Source organism: Rhinopithecus bieti, unplaced genomic scaffold (genome assembly GCF_001698545.2).
Source record: "Rhinopithecus bieti isolate Rb0 unplaced genomic scaffold, ASM169854v2 scaffold_15296, whole genome shotgun sequence".
In the NCBI taxonomy this organism is placed as follows: domain Eukaryota; kingdom Metazoa; phylum Chordata; class Mammalia; order Primates; family Cercopithecidae; genus Rhinopithecus; species Rhinopithecus bieti.
This window is the reverse complement of record NW_016809075.1, coordinates 2,486,564-2,505,717: the sequence shown is the minus strand read 5'-3', so window position 1 is coordinate 2,505,717 and position 19,154 is coordinate 2,486,564. Positions and strand designations below refer to the sequence as shown.

The following is a 19,154-nucleotide window of genomic DNA, read 5'->3' as shown; positions in this document are numbered from 1 at the left end:
AGACAGTCTTGCTCTGTCACTCAGGCTGGAGTGCAGAGGTGCTATCTCGGCTCACTGCAACCTCCGCCTCCCGGGTTCAAGTGATTCTCCTGCCTCAGCCTCCCGAGTAGCTGGGACTACAGGCATCCACCATCACACCCAGTTATTTTTTGTATTTTTAGTAGAGATCAGGGTTTTGCCATGTTGGCCAGGCTAGTTTCGAACTCCTGACCTCAGGTGATCTACCCGCCTCAGCCTCCCAAAGTGCTGGGATTACAGGTGTGAGCCACCACGCCCGGCCTTGATCCATATTTTTAAATTGGAGAACGTCAATTGGGTAGCACTTTTGCCTAATTCTGTTTTGTGCTAAAGCAATGACAGCTTCAAAGACGTCTCAATTTGACATAACAACAGCAGATCTCCAGAAGAAAGCCATATTTAACAAGCATACATGCACCTCCAACCAAGACTAAAGCCCTACATTAAGGGTCAGCAAAGCCGGCAGTGGCTTGTTTCCAGGCCTACGTGGTCACTGGCGCAGTAGGAGGTGTGGGTGGGAGGCACAGAGGCCAACACCTACATGGACTTCCATCAGCTCATCACAATGTCCCTTCTCTAGGACCTGCTCCTTGTCCCCTCCACAAGGTCCAGGGACAGTCCTTAGACAACGTGTTGTGCCTTGTGCCCTCCAGCTGTAAGGAGGGTGCCTGATCCACTATGGACCAAACAGTTCATTTTCTGTGATTTAGGACTTGAGACTGAGAGAGTCTAGTTGGTCAATCTATGTGGTTAGAACAGCAACTTGTAAATGCTGGAGCTGCCATCGGCCACTGTTTGCCATAAAGAGTGAGGAGCAGGAAGGCAAGCATGGGAAAGCCACAGCACCGGGGAGAGTGAACCACTGGTGTCCAAACGTTTCCAGGCCCTTCCTGAAACTCAGCCACATTCAGGTGCTCAGACTGTGTGAGGCGGAATACAACCCATTAAATCCGCAACCACCTTTGTTTTTGACATGAGCTGCTCCAGGAGTCCCTGCTGTTGCTCTTACTGGCACAGGGAGAAGGGCGGAGCCAGCTGTGCATGGTGACCAGCTGGAGTTTTCACAGGACACACAGGTATGGTGCTGTAGAGGGGCACCGGCCCTTTCCGGAGAACATCAATTCACCAGCCATGCTGACAGGTGCAAAAAAAGGCAGCTGATCGCTGGCGGGACTGCTGCGAGCACCGAGGCGGCCTATAAAACACAGCTTGGCTCGCAGCACATGCTCCATAACTGTTAACTAAGCGTAACAAAATTTCACAGAAATAAGTCAAGGAGGATATCTTTTCTTTCCCTTTACAACCTGTTTTTAGAATATCTTAGCTGTGTGCTTTTTGTGGGTTGCTTCTTTATCAGCAGTGGAAACCTTTTAAATCCAACTAACATCGTGCACAGATGCTCCAGATCTACAACAGAAAAAAGAAGGCTCAGTGGCTCATGCCTGGAATCCCAGCACTTTGGGAGGCCAAGGTGGGTAGATCATGAGGTCAAGAGATCGAGACCATCCTGGCCAACGTGGAGAAACCCCATCTCTACTAAAAATACAAAAAACTAAGCCAGGTATAGTGGTGTGCACCTGTAATCTCAGCTACTCGGGAGGCTGAGGCAGGAGAATCACTTGAACCCGGGAGGTGGAGGTTGCGGTGAGCCGAGATCATGCTACCACACTCCAACCTGGTGACAGAGTGAGACCCCATCTCAAAAAAAAAAAAGAGAAGAGCTGCCACCGGGCTCCCAGTCTGTCTCCACCTGCACTCCTGGGACTGAGCACCACGGAAAAGGAACAGCTAGAAAAGCGCTCCCCGTGACTCGCTATGGCAGAAGAACACCTGTCTCACCAGCAGTGAACCAGGCTTCAAAACAGATTTCAAGTGGACATTCACTTGACTATATTGAGAAAGACAAGAAATCTTGTCTCAGGAATCTGGAATCAAGCAAAGGAGATGGCCACTAAATGGTAGGTGGGGTGTCCCCACCTCAACTGGAGTGTTGTGTCCATGATTTCCAACACTCTCAAAATTATGTGGGAAAGATCCACTTGTGGGAATTAAGCCTGCCACAGAACGTATGACCTAGAGCACAAGTGGAATATTAGTACTCTCTATCCCGTCTGCACCAAGGAAAATACGAGCGAGATGGCTGCAAGTGAACCTAGAGTCCTTAACAGAGATGTGTTATTTACTTATAAATTGGCTCCATCTAATTTTCTTGATGAGATGGAAAGGGAGAAATGCCAAAAATTGCATGGGGAATTGAGACTACTTTGAAGGGCCCTCCACACAGCCTCAGCTCTGACAGCTTCCTTTATGTGACCAACTCCCCAGCTCTTCCTACTAAATAACAGCAAATAGTCATTAGCACAGGATCCGAATGAAAGAGTTCAGATGGCCTTTCAGCAATTTCTGAAGAGTGTCAAGTAATAACTTCATTTCATTTGTCTCATAACTCACCCTGACACATCCCAATTTTGAGATAAGAACAAACTCAATGGAAGGGTCAGAGTGGTTTACACAGCATCCCACTCCCCAACTTCCATGGGGTTTTCACCAGGAAGTTTCCAACTTCCTTCATGCTAAGAATGAGGTTGGCTTGGAGGCAGGCCTGAGCCAGGATGATGACAAGGGAGCGATTACGTGGTAGAGGCACCTGGAGCTCCATGCACATGTGGCTGAGTGTAGTGGAAAGCCACCACAGGGCCAACAAAGGCCGCAATGCCTTCAAGGCAGGTGCTTATTCAACAGTGGACAAGAAACAAGGGCCCTTCTGAACTCGGACAATTATGGTGCAAACTGGCAACACATCCACAAAGAGATGGGCAACCAGGCAGCCGTGGGACAGAGCTCTCCTATGAAGGTTGCTCTTGGCCCCATGTGGTACAGTAGAAACACACTGCTATCTGATTAGGCAGCAGTTACACAGCCAAAAAAATGCATGCTTAGGATGCAACTGGGCTCCTATCTCTTTCTCTGCTGGCTTTTTCTTAAGACACCGAGTCCCTAAAATGTTCATAGGTAAAATGAAGATGTGTCATTTGGAGCCAGCCCAGCATGCAGCCCCCATCCCATAAGAGCATCCTGATTCTCCTCTGGGAATGGCACCTGCCCTACCCTCAGACTAAGTGATTGGGGTGGGATGATGCTATTCCCATGCTAGTATATCCCATTAACTTGTCCCATGTCCAGAGTTAATGATTCGAAAATGGCACAATTCAATTTGAGCTGATGAGAACCTGTGCCAAGTTTTTTGCTGAAAATATTGGAAAAGGGATGTCTTCCTTCGAGATTTTAGAGATAGGAGGATGAACACAGGAGCTACAGGCAGTGATTTTGACACAAGTGGGAGGAGACTGCCTGAGAATGAAGCCAACACAAGAAGAAAGTGGATACTAAAACACAGATCAGACTCGCGAAGACAGACTGAACCTCTTAAATCAGTCCTGACTGATCTATCCCTCTACTTCTCAAATACATTAGCCAACCATTTCCTTTGATTTGCTTAAGCCAGTTTGAGTTGAGTTTCTATCACTTTCAGCCACATGAGTCTTAATACAAGATATGTTGACCCAGTAATCCCATGCTCAAGAATGTATTTTAATGCATAAGAAATGGAAAAACACTTTAAGCACAAAAAGGTTCATAATAGGTTCATGTGATTTATAACAGCAAAACATTAGATGTAACTAAATGTTCCATAGTAGGGTGATGATTGAGGTATGATTTATTCAAAGAATAGGCTATAGGTAGATATTTTAAAGCCTTTGCAAAGAGTACTGTTGCTGGCTTGGAGTGATGACTCACACCTATAATCCCAGCACTTTGGGAGGCCAAGGCAGGAGGATCACTTGAGGCCAGGAGTTTGAGACCAGACTGGGCAATATAATGAAACCTCATTTCTACAAAAAAATTTTAAAATTAGCTGAGCGTGGTAGCAGACACCTCTAGCCCCAGCTACTCAGGAGGCTGAGGTGGGAGGATTGCTTGAGCCCAGGAGGTGGAGGTTGCAATGAGCCAAGATCACAGCACTGTAAGCCAGCCTAGGCAACAGAGGGAGATCCTGTCTCAAAATATTTTTTAGAAAAATTACTACTGCTTAATGTTTCTAGTAGCATATTAGAAAGAACAATGGCATTGATAATAGACAGGTTGTATGTTGGGTCCTGCACTGGGTGCCACAGGAAAGGTTGGGTCTGGAACAGGGGGAGTTCTAGCCAACACAGGTGCAAACTGAATGGGAAGATCAGACGAGGCTTCACTGACAAGGGGACATTTACGTAAAGACTTAAGGAGATGGGGGAGTGAACCATGCTGTTTTTGTTACCTGGGGAAGAACCTACCAGAGAAGAAGACTCAGTAAAACACTCTGAGGTGGAAAACTTGGCATGTCTGAGGCCATTTTGGCTAAAGTCAAAGGAAGCAGGAGGAGAGTTACGAGAGAGAATTCAGGCAAGATACAAGATGAAGTATGTGCTACAACAACTATCTTTACAGGTTGCATTGAAAACAACCAGAAAAAAATTCCCTCAAATGGTAACAGTGGTTAATCTTTAAAGGGTGGGAATATTTGAGTGGGTTTCTTTCCTTTCTACTGTGAACCCAAAAGTATCTGAGACAGAGATCAATCAATTTAGAAAGTTTATTTTACCAATGTTAAGGACATGCCCGTGACAGAGCCTCAGGAGGACCTGACCACAGGTGCCCAAGGTGGTCCAGACACAGCTTGGTTTTATACATTTTAGGGAGACATGAGGCATCAATCAATATGTGTAGGATATACATTGGTTCTGTCTGGAAAGGCATGACAACTCGAGGTGGGGAGGGGGCTTCCAGGTCACAGGTAGAAAACAGACAAATGGCTGTATTTTTAAAAGTCTTTGATTAGCCTTTCACCAAATACACAATTTCTACGTGAGTGGAAGGTAGAGGAACAGTCACTTACGCCTTTGCCCAGCTTGGTGAAAACAACAGGGCAGAGGAAGCAATTGGATATACATCTGTCTCAGGTGAACTGAGGGAGGACTTGAGGTCTGTCTTGTGTCCACAAAGAATTTCCTTGTGGGCAAACTGTGAGGGAGGTACGTAGCTTCTCGATCTTTGTAGCTATCTTATTTAGGAATAAAAAGTGAGGCAGGTTTGCCAGACTGTGCCCAGCTTGACTTTTCCCTTTAGATTAGTAATTTGGGGGTCCTGAGATTTACTTTCTACATTTTCTACAACCACTGTATCATTTAAATCAGAAAAGAAATCTATTTGTGGAAAAGATATCCAACTCACAAAAATATCACCAAAGGTCTAAAATGGAGTAAGAGAAACCATATCTGTGATACACATCTGGGACTAGGCTGCACTGTGAGTTCACAAACGCTCTAACAGGGCAGCACATGACCATATGTGTCTTTATTACATTTCAGTTTCTGAATCCGTCTTTCTAGGTCAAATCACCTACATGAGTGTTCGTTAATGGCCCAAAAAGTTCATGGAAGTAGAGTGGCGGACCAAGAAAGCCAGCACGTGGAGCATGAGCAGAACGTCACTCCCAGTCTGAGGGACCTCCTGCCTCCCGGGATGCTGCGTGTCACACACACTACTTTCATTTATGTGTCAAAGGGGTAATAACAGCTACTCTCCCAGAAGCACACACACAACAGAAGTCTTAAATAAATATTTATACAAGTCTGGTTAAAAGACCAGACCTTCTTTAAGTCACACACCAGGTCAGAAAGCATATCAGCTGGAAATTCAAATTCAAATATAAAGACAGCTGGAAAATGGACAGGACCCAGGCAACCCATTGTTAGGGCAAAGCTAAATGCAAATCGTGCAGCTGAATCAGCAGCAGGCTTTGAGGGAGGGTTCTGGACAGTAGAGACAAAACACCTCGGAAATGCACAAAGAGGTAAGGGTGCCAGCAAGGCAACAGAGGATCAGTGCAGACAGCCCCTCCACAACCTTAAACAAAGAATGCCATTTCAATCACTGGCTAGGTTTGCAGCAAAAGTGAGGACCCATCTGTCATTCTCTCCAAAGTCACACAATAATTATCCGGAGCCTTAGCACTCTTTAGCAATGCCCCCAGGCCCCATAACACCTCCAAGTTGTAAAATTATGTGCTGTAAGTTTCGTTAATAAATCAATCCTACTTTAATTGGACAGCCTCTATTACACAGAGGCCTGGCAACAACCTCACCTATGTAATTAACTCAAATGGAGAATCATCTTTCCATCATCCACCATAAATACATACACACATACAGAAATTTGGACCCCTCTTAGTTCCACCTCTTCTGCTGCCTAACAAGAAAACATAATAATGAAAACACCAATAATCTGGATCTTTGGATTCTCTCAAAACACTGAGATCTGCCCATTCTGGGCTGTCCCTTTCTCCCAGTGGTGCCAATGCTGCATTCGGATGAGGCATGTGCTCTGGGGTGCCCCACCTCTCCTGCAATATCACAGCCAGCCTGCCTCACTCTCCTCTTCCACCTGCCTGGCCCCTGTGGCATCCAGTTGGCCCCGTAAGGCTTGAGTATGGGACCTCACATGTAGGGCATGAGCAACCTGCCATATCCAGCAAAGTACCGGCTACATATTCATTGTGCTGCACGGACTGTGACTTTCAATGTTTTCTACTGGAAGGTCTGGCTCTCAGCAAATGTACCATGGCCAGGTTCTGAAAGCCAAAACAATTCTTTGAGAGTTCTTTGACTTCTACAGACAGCGCTGAGAACCATTATTAGCCTTAGGCAGGCCACAGGCACTGCTCTCCCACCCTCCGGGGCTCTGCCTGTCTGTGGAAAGCAAGTGTTTGTTAGGAAAGCAACTGTTTGTCTCAGGCAAACCCTTGCCAAGACCTCAGGGATGATCACGGGTCTCTCTCACATGACCAAGGGGCGGCTACATACAAAAAAGGTACTATACAACCCCCACCCCCCAACCCCACACCCACAATAACCTACAAAACCCACAAGAATGGGCTTGAAGAGGTTAGAAAATATTACTCCCTACGGGGGTAGGGAGTGCCATTTACTAGTGTTCTAGGCCACTTGGCAATGAAAGGTCACTTACACTCCAATTTCTAACAGGAAGCAGCCACTCATTCGTCCCTCCATGCCCCTGCCCCTACCCAGCCATCCTCAACACGCAGCCCAGGTACTCGAACACATCGGCCTCCATGGAAAGGCCACGGTCCTTAGGATGGAGGAAACCTCTGTTCTCTGACCTCCTCTTCTGTGGGCCACGCCTGCTTACTCCACACTCCAGCCACATGGGGATCCTCAGTGACCTCTCCACAGCCAGGCCACGGCTCTTCCTTCCGCCAGAAACAAACTTACTCCAGGGGTCTGCCTGGCCTGCTCCCTCCCCGCCTTCAGGTTAGGGCTGTTCTGGCCACCACATTTAGTGATGAAACCTACCCTCACTCCCAATCTGAGCTCTGTCACCCACCTCTACATTTTCTTGGTCTGAAGAACATCTCACCTACATTATCTTATGCACTTCTTTATGTTTCAACTGCCCCACCCTATTCCCACCTATTAGAATGCAAACACCACAAGGGCAAAAGCTTTGACTGTTTGTTCCCTGATGTATCCTGAATGCCGAGATCAGTACCTGAACACATAGAAAACTTTCAGATGGATTCATTAACACCTTCCCCTTAGCTCCAGCATGTAGCAAACAGAGCCTTCAGGGAGAAGGCAGACAGGACCAAGGGCTCAAAACACCGGGAGGCCCAGCAGCGCTATCCAGAAGCCCTTTCCTGAGCTAATGAAGCCGCAGCTGGCACTTTCTGGGGCATAATGGAGAAACCAGCCTCTAAATGGACCACTCTTTTAAGGAGAGCTTGAAGCATCTGCAAATGGCAAAGATCTAGGACGAAGAAAAAGGTAAGGGTAGACCCACACCCAGAAAGCCAAGAGCCAACACAGAATAGTATGAAAGGAAAAAAATCCAAATAAAAACAACCCAAGGAAACTCTCTAGCATGGACCAGGGCACCCTCGTTCCCTCTACCACATACCACCAGACTAGCTCTGCTCCAGTTAGCATAACATGAAATGCACATGACCCCCGTTCCAAAGCAGGGATCGGCATTCCTGGGACATGGGCAGGATGCCTGCCACTCAACAGGGAGAGACCTGGGTTTCAAGAAGCTCTCAGGGGTCTCACACACAGGAGTCACCAACTCAGAGACAAAAAGACAAGACCCCAGCTTTTCATGGCAAAACTTCCTCAACACCACAGCACACTTTCACTTTGCTTCTTCTTTAATCTGGGAATAAAGAGGAGGAACAGCCCTTGAAGCCACAGTTACCCAACTTTTATGAGCATTTATGGGCTGTCTCCAATGGAGTACACAGCCCCTCAACTTGTTAACACATTTGCTCCGCAGACCTCGCATGCCAGAGCCAACAGTAGCAATGAGTTTCTTGCTAAACATCACTCACACTTTCCTAACACTTGCTCTTATACCTCCTTGTGCCAGGGCTGCCCACAATGCCAGCACAGCTATCAAGTAAGCCTGTGGGAGGCACGTCTGGCCAGGAGTCCTCAGACCACACTCAACGCGTGTCCTGCAACCCATGCTGCCAGACTAACATGAGTAGCCACGCTCACCAATCGCTCTTTCATTCAATCAACAAGTGCTTATTGAGCACCCAGTATGTCTCCAACACTATTCTGCTGAGCTGGGGATACAGCAGTTACTCGCCCAACAATTTGATAAAACATACCTTTTAAAGCCCTAAGTTTCCCTTAGTCATAGAATGCAGCTCCTTTAGCCCAGTAAGTAAAGCATTCATTGGATAAACAGAGATGGGGATAAAATGTATAGAACAGAACTTTCGCATTTTATCTTCTCTCGTCTTCTATGTTAAACACCTGTGAGGTTGCTGGGAGTTCGAAGCTTGTTTCTAGGTAAACTCATTTTCAGTCCATTCTTTTTACCTTGGCTTGGTGACTTTTTGGGCCCCAAAGCTCCCTGCCCCTGACTGCCTTGCTTTTATAAAACACAGAAAGGATCCTTGCCTTCTCCCAGGCAGCACATAAAAGCCTGAAGTCAAGGGTTGTATCATATTTGTCTCTACCCTCAGGGCCTGTGTGCTCAAGCACAAGCACGTTGTCAGTGCTCAAAAAATCCTTGTTAAACTGAACAAGACTGAAAGAATCTCTCACCCCTAATTATAATTTCTGGTTTTCATTTAATGTGTGACAGTTAATTCAGACCAGAACCAAAAGCTAACACTACGGGCAAGAAATGCTAGCAAGGGCGTGGATATTGTCACCCAAGGTCATCCTTGCCAGGCCACTGAGATGGCCCTTGGTCTGCACTGCTGATTCCAAACACATTGAACCTCTTTGGTTTGAAAAGTCGCTTACGAAACATTTTAAAGAACGGAACATACTGTGAAGAAGAAAAATACACTGAATAAGGGTCCAGAGATTTGGCTTAAAGAAACTATGCTGAACAAACACCAACTCATTTGATCTGAATCAAAGTCATTAGAAGATTAACATGATCACTCAGAGAATAAAAGTTAAACATGGTGAAATACAGCCCTTTTGTCGTCTCTCCTCACTACTCTGCTCCATAAAACCCAAACCAACAAGAAACATGAATAAACTAGAAAAAGGATAAAATGATCAAAGAAACCAGAAAATGGCCAACCCCCAATTACCTAAGTTATAAAGGGAATCTACAAAATACATTAAAATTTAGACCATGCTAGGAGAAGATGCTGACAGCTGATAATATATCTTAATCAAATCTTGGGCAGAGCTTAGACTTTTCCACAATTAGATGGCACAGTCATCAGTAGCCCAAACAATTGTCCCTTATATGCAATGGCAAGCTTGGAGCTGAGCTCTAGCATCCAACCCTGGACACTTTCCTGATATTCTATATACTAGAGAGTAAAGGCATGAACCAAAGGAGTGCTTGCTCAGACAGACACTGATACAAGAATCAGACACCATCATTTCATCAACGACGGGAGCCAAGGCTCCACTGCCAGCCAGGCAGTCTTCTCTTACATTCAAGGCAGGAATATGTTCCCCAAGGTAGATCACTGAGATCAGGTACCCCGAGAATAAGTACTCAAATTAAAGCTGCCCGCTGCTCCCTTCACGCCTGGTTCTCCACAAAGTCACAATTATTAGAGCAGTGAGGCACTGGCAAACTGGCAGACAGAACAAGGGAACTAGAAAGAATTAAGAAGTGAATTCAGCAAGGCCACCACACATTAAGTGAATACACAAATTCCAGTTATTTCTATACTAGCCACAAACAGGAAGGAAATGTAATTTTTAAAAGGCTCTATTCAAAATAGCAAAATTATCAAATACCTAGGAAAAAGCTAATGAAACTAAAAAAATATGCAAGACTTCTACCTAGAAAAGCAATGAAATATTTTAGGAGAAATTAAAGATAACTATTAAATATATGAAGAAACACACCATGTTTGTGGATTGGAAGCCTCACTATGGCCAATCAAAATCCTAGCAGGTGGCAAGAGAATTGTTAAGATGAAGCCAAAGTTCATGTGGAAAGTGAAAAGAATGAGGAATAGCCAAGACAGGCCAGGCACGGTGGCTCACGCCTGTAATCCCAGCACTTTGGGAGGCCAAGGCAGATGGATCACCTGAGGTCAGGAGTTCGAGACCAGCCTGATCAATATGGTGAAACCCCATCTCTACTAAAAATACAAAAAAACTTAGCCAGGCGTGTGGTGGCGGGTGTCTGTAGTCCCAGCTACTCGGGAGGCTGAGGCAGGAGAATCACTTGAACCCGGAGGCGGAGGTTGTAGTGAGCTAAGATCACGCCACCACACTCCAGCCTGGGTGACAGAGTGAGACTCCACTGCCGGGAGGGGGGAAAAAAAAGAATAGTCAAGACAATCCTTAACAAGCACAACCAAAAAACCTGGAAGACAGTCACTACCAGATATGAAGATTTCAAAGCTACAGTAAATAAAATAATATTAGCATAAGGATAAACAAAGACCACAAAGCAAAAGATCCACACATATATGGTTACTTGATTTATATATTTAAAAAGTACCCCTAAAATACATGGGGGAAACAAAGTTCTTTTCAGTCAATGGTGCTGGGCCAATTGGACATCCATATGAAACGACTGAATTATGACCCTACCTCACTCCATACAGAGAAAGCCGGGGATGAGCTGTAGATATGAAAGTGTAAGGTTAACACAGGAGAGATCTGAAATGGAATGCTGTCAGGGAGTTTCATCATCTTGGGGAAAGGTAAAGATTTTTTAAACAAGACATAAATGCATTCATCATAAGGGAAATGACTCGTAAACTGAACTACATTAAAGACCTCCTTCAAAGAGCACAACAGCAAGCCGTTGAGTTTGCTGAGAAGATATTTATACAGCATAACTACCAGGGGACTTGTATCCAGAATATAGACTCATAAATCACTAAGAAAGAGGAAAAACAACCCAATAGAAAAATGGGCGAAAGACTTAACAAGCTTCATGAAAGATGCTACACAAATGACCAATAAACATATGAAAATATACTCTACTTATTAGTAACCAGGGACAATAAAATTAAAACCACAGATGCTGCTACATATGAAAAGTGTGGCTCAAAAGTAAAAAAGCTGACAATTTCAAACATCGGTGAGGATGCAATACAACACAGCTCTCAAGGACTGCTGGTGGAAGTGTAAAACGGTACAAATACTTTCCAAAACTGGCGGCCTGTCTCTATAAAAGCTGATCAGGTCAGTTGCAGTGGTTCATGCCTGTAATCCTAGCACTTTGGGAGGCTGAGGCAGGCAGATCACATGAGGCCAGGAGTTTGAGACCAGCCTGGGCAACATAGTGAAAATCCATCTCTACTAAAAGTACAAAATTAGCCGGGTGTGGTGGCGCGTGCCCATAATCCCAGCTAGTCAGGTGGCTGAGGCACACGAATCGACTGAACCCAGGAGACAGAGGTTGTAGTGATCTGAAATCAGGACATTGCACTCCAGCCTGGGTGACAGAGCAAGACGGCTTCAAAAAAAAAAAAAAAAAAAAAAAAGCAAAAAAAGTGATCTTAATCCACGACTCAGCCATTCCACCCCTAGATGTATACTCAACAGAAATACATACGTATGGCTGGGTGCAGGAGCTCACGCCCGTAATCCCAGCACTTTGGGAGGCCAAGGCAGGAGGATGACCTGAGGTCAGGAGTTCAAGACCAGCCTGGCCAAATGGTGAAACCTCATCTCTACCGAAAATACAAAAATTAGCCAGGTGTGGTGGCAGGAGCCTGTAATCCCAGCTACTCGGGAGGCTGAGGCAGGAAAATCACTTCAACCTGGGAGGCAGAGGTTGCAGTGAGCCAAGATTGCGCCACTGCACTCCAGCCTGAGTGACTGAGGGCAAGACTCCATCTCCAAAAAATAAAAAAATAAAAATAAAAAAAAGACATACATACATACATATGGATACTTGAAGATGCTTACAAAATGTTCACAGCAGCATTATTCCTAATTGCCGAAACTGGAAACAAAACAGCACAAACATTGGTCAACAATAGAAATGGATAAACTGGTGATATATTCATCTAATGAAATACTATATAACAATGAAAATACCTGAATTACAGCTAATCACAACTACACATATGCATCTCAGCAAAGGCAAACACAAAAGCACTCATTGGATAATCTATGTATGATCTGGTTTGTATAAAGTTCAAAAATAGACAAAGCAAATCCATGGTGGTAGAATTCAGGCTGGTGGTCACCTCCTGGGCAGGGAGTGGTGACAAAGAGGGGGCATGAACAGGTCTTCTCAGGTGGGAAGATGAGTATGAGTGGTGGCTACACAGCTATGTTCACTTTGTGAAACTTCATTAAACTATGGGATTTTCATCAATGACGCTTCTGTATGTCTATTATACTTCAATTTTTAAAAGAATACTTGCAAATCAGTAAATTTTTTAAAAGCCCAAGAGCCTAAAAGATAAGGCAAGAAAGCACCTTGAACATGCAATTTTAGAAAAAGAATTTAAAATAACAGATAAACATAAGGTAGCAAAACTGAATAAACAAGAAGATAATAAAGATCAATAACATTTCTACCTTTTACAATGGCACATATAAAAGGATTTTGCTCACGCTTGTAATTCCAGCACTTTGGGAGCCCGAGGTGGGCGGATCATGAGGTCAGGAGTTCGAGACCAGCCCAGCCAATATGGGGAAATCCCGTCTCTACTAAAAAACACAAAAATTAGCCAGGTGTGGTGGTGCGTGCCTGTAGTCCCAGCTACTTGGGAGGCTGAGGCAGGAGAATTGCTTGAACCAGGGAGGCGGAGGTTGCAGTAAGCCGAGATCGTGCCACTGCACTCCAGCCTGGGTGGCAAAGTGAGACTCCATCTCAAAAAAAAAATTTTTTTTTGCAAATTCTGAGTGCTGGTGAAGGCATGAGGACAAATCTCATTCGGTGTCAGTGGGGAAGTCTCTTAGCAGTGCAGCTTGGAGATGTTTACAAAATGTAAGATACACATTATTTGCACCCAACAAGTTCTACTTTGAGAAATATATTCTACATTTATACTGGTGCAAACGCAGAAAGAATACATATAAGAGTGTTTATTACAGATGTATAACAAAATATTAACCACTTAGGTGTCCATTGATAAGAGAGTTGTTTAATAAATTATCACACATGCATACCATATCATTAAGCTCTTGAAAAAGATGTGTAATGCTGCAAAATGTAGTGAGAGAATAATGGTAATTAATAGATTATCAAAGCTTGTGTGTGTGTATGCATGGGTGTGTACAGAAATTTTTTATATATGCAGATACAACTTCAGAGAAGCTACACAAGAAATTCCAGATGATTACCTCATTAGAAGGGCACTGGGAGTACAAGGTTGAAAGGCAGCTCTCATTTCACCATACATCCCTCCATATGGTCAGTTTTTCTTACTCTATGTATAATATCTGCACGTATTTCCAAGGCAGAAGATAGGGGTTCATGCTCTACAACCAAAGAAAGCAGCCAAACCACTTTCCACATAGCCACTGAGAATCAGTAATTATGGCATTCCTTGCCATCGACTTAAATGGGATTTGGGCAAAAAGAGCTTGTGCAGTGAGAGATTTAAGTTACTGATATTTTAAACTACCTAGGTCTACTCACCACTTATACAGTTACAAAGCAGATAGATCCTGATTTGCCAATATTCACAAAATAATATAAAGAGTCAGGGGCTGGGCGTGGTGGTTCATACTGTAATTCCAGCACTTTGGGAGGCCGAGGCGGGAGGATCACCTGAGGTCAGGAGTTCTAGACCAACCTGACCAACATGGTGAAACCCCATCTCTACTAAAAATATAAAATTAGCTGGGTGTGGTGGCGCACGCCTGTAATCTCAGCTACTCAGGAGGCTGAGGCAGGAGAATCCCCCGAACCCGGGAAGCAGAGGTTGCAGTGAGCCTAGATCACATCATTGCACTCCAGCCTAAGCAACAAGAGCAAAACTCCATCTCAAATAATAATGATAATAATAATAATAACAATAAAGAGTCAGGGATTTCCCAAAATTTAAGTCCCCAAGATAGCACCTTTCTCCATTTGCAACAAAACCTTTCCTTCCTAGTTGTGGATGATGTTAATGGGGAATCAAGAGGATGAGGAACAGATGCAAATCTTTGCAATGACGTAACTCTCCTGGACAAGCACTGGGCAGATACAAAGGTCAGAGAACACATTCTGCAGTGGCTTAAGAGATCCATTTGGCTACATTGTCTCCTCTGTTAGGGGCTGAAAACCTACTTGTTCTACTTTTTAAAGGTTGCCATCATATCCCAGGCAACTGCAAAGGCTTAGCATTCTTCTAACTTAAGAAAATAAAACTAGACTCAAGTAAGATTTATAATAGAATAACATAATTTACTCAACATACGACTCCCTTTATTTGAAAGTGTGTGGTAACTGATATATTTTGGGGCGCCCCAGATCTATTGTGTTCCAATAGGGCATCACCAGCTTTCATTAACTTTTAGTGTAAGTGTACAGGCTACATAGAGAAACAAGAATAAAGGAAAGAAGGAAGGGTGCAGTGGCTCACGCCTATAATCCCAGCACTTTGGGAGGCCGAGGCAGGCAGGTCACTTGAGGTCAGGTGTTTGAAACCAGCCTGGCCAACATGGTGAAACCCTATTGTAAAAATACAAAATTTGTAAAAATACAAAAAAATTACCCAGGCATGGTGGCGGGTGCCTGTAATCCCAGCTACTTGGGAGGCTAAGGCAAGAGGATTGCTTGAACCCGGGAGGCGGAGGTTGCAGTGAGCCAAGATAGCACACTGCACTCCAGCCTGGGTGACAGAGCGAGACTCCGTCTCAAAAAAAAAACAAAACAAAAACAAACAAACAAAAATTAATCTTTATTCTACTTAGAAAAGGCCATGAAGAGTCTCTCTGTGACCATCTTCCCTGAGATGTCAACCCAAACAGCCAAGTGAATTCTTGAGGAAGAGCAGATATTGAGCCAGATTGGTCTTGATGAAGTCAACAAAGTACCTTGCTCAAAGTCAGGGTAAGGGGAGCACTGAGAAAAGAAAAGGAAAAGGAAAGAGGAGGAAAAAGAAAAAGAAAAGAAATCTTAGGTCTGGCTTCTGAACTAACAAGTGCATTAGCTATCCATGAGCCCTGTGAGCATTGTAAAGTAAAGAGAGTACGACCACAAAGACAACATCAGATCCATCGACCAATCAACACAACTTCACGGGGAAGTCCGGGAAATCCATCACAAGAACAAACATGAAAGATACAACTCTCAAAAGTGAGATTCAGACACTCCATGAAATCACTCTGCCAAAGACCCACAGTGACACTGGTTACCAGTTACAAATAGCCTGGACTGAGCTCTGATAGGATTTTATAGATGGAGAGCTGTGTTTTTGACATTTTACATGAGCCAGAACAATTTCCCAGTGATATTGAGCTATAAATCAAAAATGATTCAGTGTTGATGCTCCAAAAGAAAATAAAAATAGGAGTCACAGTTTTGCTTTACTTCTACTCAGTGCTAATAAATAACTCATAACCAGGTATCAGGGCAGTGAACTGAACACTGCCACGGTTGGACGACTGCCCTTAGAGTTTTTCCAAAACAAGTTCCTTAGACCCTGTAGGTTTAAGCCTTAAGAGACCACAGTGGGGCTCTCATCCCATCCCCACATCATTTCAATCAGAGAGACTTCTTCGTAATCTCCATAAGGAATGAGAGTTATGTCAAAGATTTCTGCAAAGATTTAGCTAAAAAGAACACTTGGAAAACACATATGAATGAAACACATATGAATGAAGACCCCCTACCCACATTCATCCTTGTAGTTAGGACTGGAATTCTAGCCATAGTCATATCTCCAGTCCCTGGCCCGGATCAAACCTCTAATATAATTATTACCCACCAGGAAAATAAGGTTGTATTCTGTTTCAGTACTCAGAGATGGTTCTTAGAGCCATTCATTGACCACCTCCAACCAACACTCAACTTCACGGAAGCCATGTAACCTTTTCCTGGGGTCCATATACAGTAGTGCCCCTTTGTCCATGATTCCGCTGTCTGCAGTTTGTTACTCACAGTCGACTATAGTATGAAAATATTAAACAGAAAATTCAAGAAATAAATGATTCATAGGTTTTAAATTGCAAGCTATTATGAGTAGTGTAATAAAATCTCACACTACCCCACTCCATTATTTCCTGGACATAAATTATCCTTTTGTCCAACAAATCCACGCCATAGACACTACAGACACTCCCTGCCCATTGGTCACTTATTAGCCCTGGGCAATCAGGTCAACCATCACGGTATCTCAGTGCTTGTGTTCAAGGAACCCTTAATTTACTTCATAATGGCCCCAAAGACAGGAGTAGCTGATGCTGGCAATCCAGGTATGTCAAAGGAATGCTGTAAAGTGCTTCCTTTAAGGGAAAAAGGAAAAGTTGTTAACAAGGAAATAAAAAAAAAATCACTTGCTGATGTTGCTAAGATCTATGGTAAGAATGAATCTTCTGCCTATGGAGTCATGAAGAAGGAAAAAAGAAATTTGTGCTAGATTTGTTGTTGCACCTCAAAATGCAAATGTGCCACAGTGCATGATAAGCGCTTAGTTAAGATGGAAAAGGCATTAATTCGTGGGTGCAAGGCAGGAACAGAAATGTATTCCATTAGATGACAATCAGGTTCAGCACTATCCAAGCTTATAGGCATCCACTGGGGGCCTTGGAACATAACCCCCACAGACAAGGGGGAGACTACTACATATACATATACATATATATATACATACACATAGATACAACAGTCATTTTTGCTCATTCTGCCCTCCTTACTTCTTCTAATAAAAGAAATCCTCTTTTTTCTAAGGAGGAGCTATTCCTTTTTAGTGGAGCAGTTGACAGTAACACGATCCTATCCTGCATCAGAGGAAAGCAAGTGGCCAGACTGCAGAGTGTCCCATTCCCTGGACACAGTGATAAGACAATGAGAATCCTTTTTCAGAGACTGAGATAAATGGCAGGACAGAAAAGGTCTTCCTCCCCTGATACTGTAAGGGCTAGGACCCTTTGGGGTCAATTCAAGGCCACCTGTGTAGAGAACCAGCCTAAGAATGAAGCTGACATAGAGGAAAGGAGAGAGGAGAGAGAAAGGAGAATGGAGGGAGTGAAACAGGATTCTGACATCATTTGACCCCATAAATCTGCTCACTTACATTCTGTAATGTGTTCTCATTTATTTTGCTTAAACTAACATGAGGATTTCCATTGCTTGTAACTGTGATGCTCTCAGCTGCTACCACATACATATGTCTCTTTTAATCAAAATGCTTGACACTTTTTTAATCAAAATGCTTGATGCTAAAGCTCATAGTACTCCCCCACTCATCTTGGCATCACCTCAAAGATAAATTAGGAACCAATTCACACAACGGATTTCTTCACACAAGTTCCCCTCAAATTATAGATAGCCTCAGTCTTAAGAATCCAATTATATCTAATTCAAAAACACAGAAGGACACACCAATATGTAAAATGCACAGTGAACAGAATAATGGCTGAAATGGCATTGCCCATATACTGTCTCGCTTTGCATTGACCCTTTTTTGCTTGTGTTTATTTTCTCACAATCAAAAGCATTTATCTAATGGCCAACAAGGTTATGATTTGACCACAGAACAGGGGAGGTTCTGCTGGCTCATCCCCACTTGCCTCTGCCATGAAATTTTCCTCACTACCAATTTAAGGGGAACAAACACCTGAAACACAGAAATAATTTTACTCCCCCCCCCCCAAAAAAAATCCAAAGAATTCTACTTACAAAACACATTTTCAGAGAGAGTACCTATATGAGGTGTTCCCAAGACTACTCCTAGCTTTGGTGACTCACAAGAGGGACCCACAGGACTCAGCACATAGTCACACCTATGGCTAAGATTTATGACAGCAAAAGGATATAAAGCTAAATCGGCAGAAGGAAAAGGTCCATGGAACAGTCTGGCGGAAACTAGGTATAAGCTTCCCAGAGTCACTGAATTCCTCTAGCATCAAGCTGGGACAACAGGTGCACAGTGTTGTGTACCAGGGAGGCTTGTTAGAGACTCGGTGCCCAAGGATTTTACTGGGGGCTTGTTGCATAGGCCATATACTGCCTGGCATATACCAGAATTCCAGACTTCTGGAAGGAAAGCAGGTATTCAGCATAAACCACATGGTTTGTACAAATGGTTTAGGCACACTGAGCCACACTTCTTTACAAAAAGTTTAATATTCACATAGGGAACTGCTTACTAGCTATGTTGCCAAATAGTACCCAAGGGCCAACCTTGTAAGCAGGCTTTTCTAAGGATAGGCAATCCCAAAACCATTGTTTGTTTGTTTGTTTTGAGACAGAGTTTGTTTTGAGACAGAGTCGTCCTCTGTCTTTTGAGACAGAGTTTTGTTTGTTTTGAGACAGAGTCATCCTCTGTCACCAGGCTGGAGTGCAGTGGCATCATCCTGGCTGACTGTAACCTCCGCCTCCTGGGTTCAAGCCATTCTCCTGGCTCAGCCTCCTGAGTAGCTGGGATTACCGGCAACCACCACCACACCCAGCTAATTTTT

General features: G+C 44.0%; 1 protein-coding gene across 1 annotated transcript in view; it reads right to left on the bottom strand.

Annotated features, from left to right (window-relative positions):
- The window catches only part of TMEM163 (transmembrane protein 163), a 274,865-nt gene that overhangs the window by 96,717 nt on the left and 158,994 nt on the right, over nt 1–19,154 (bottom strand). The window lies entirely within an intron of this gene.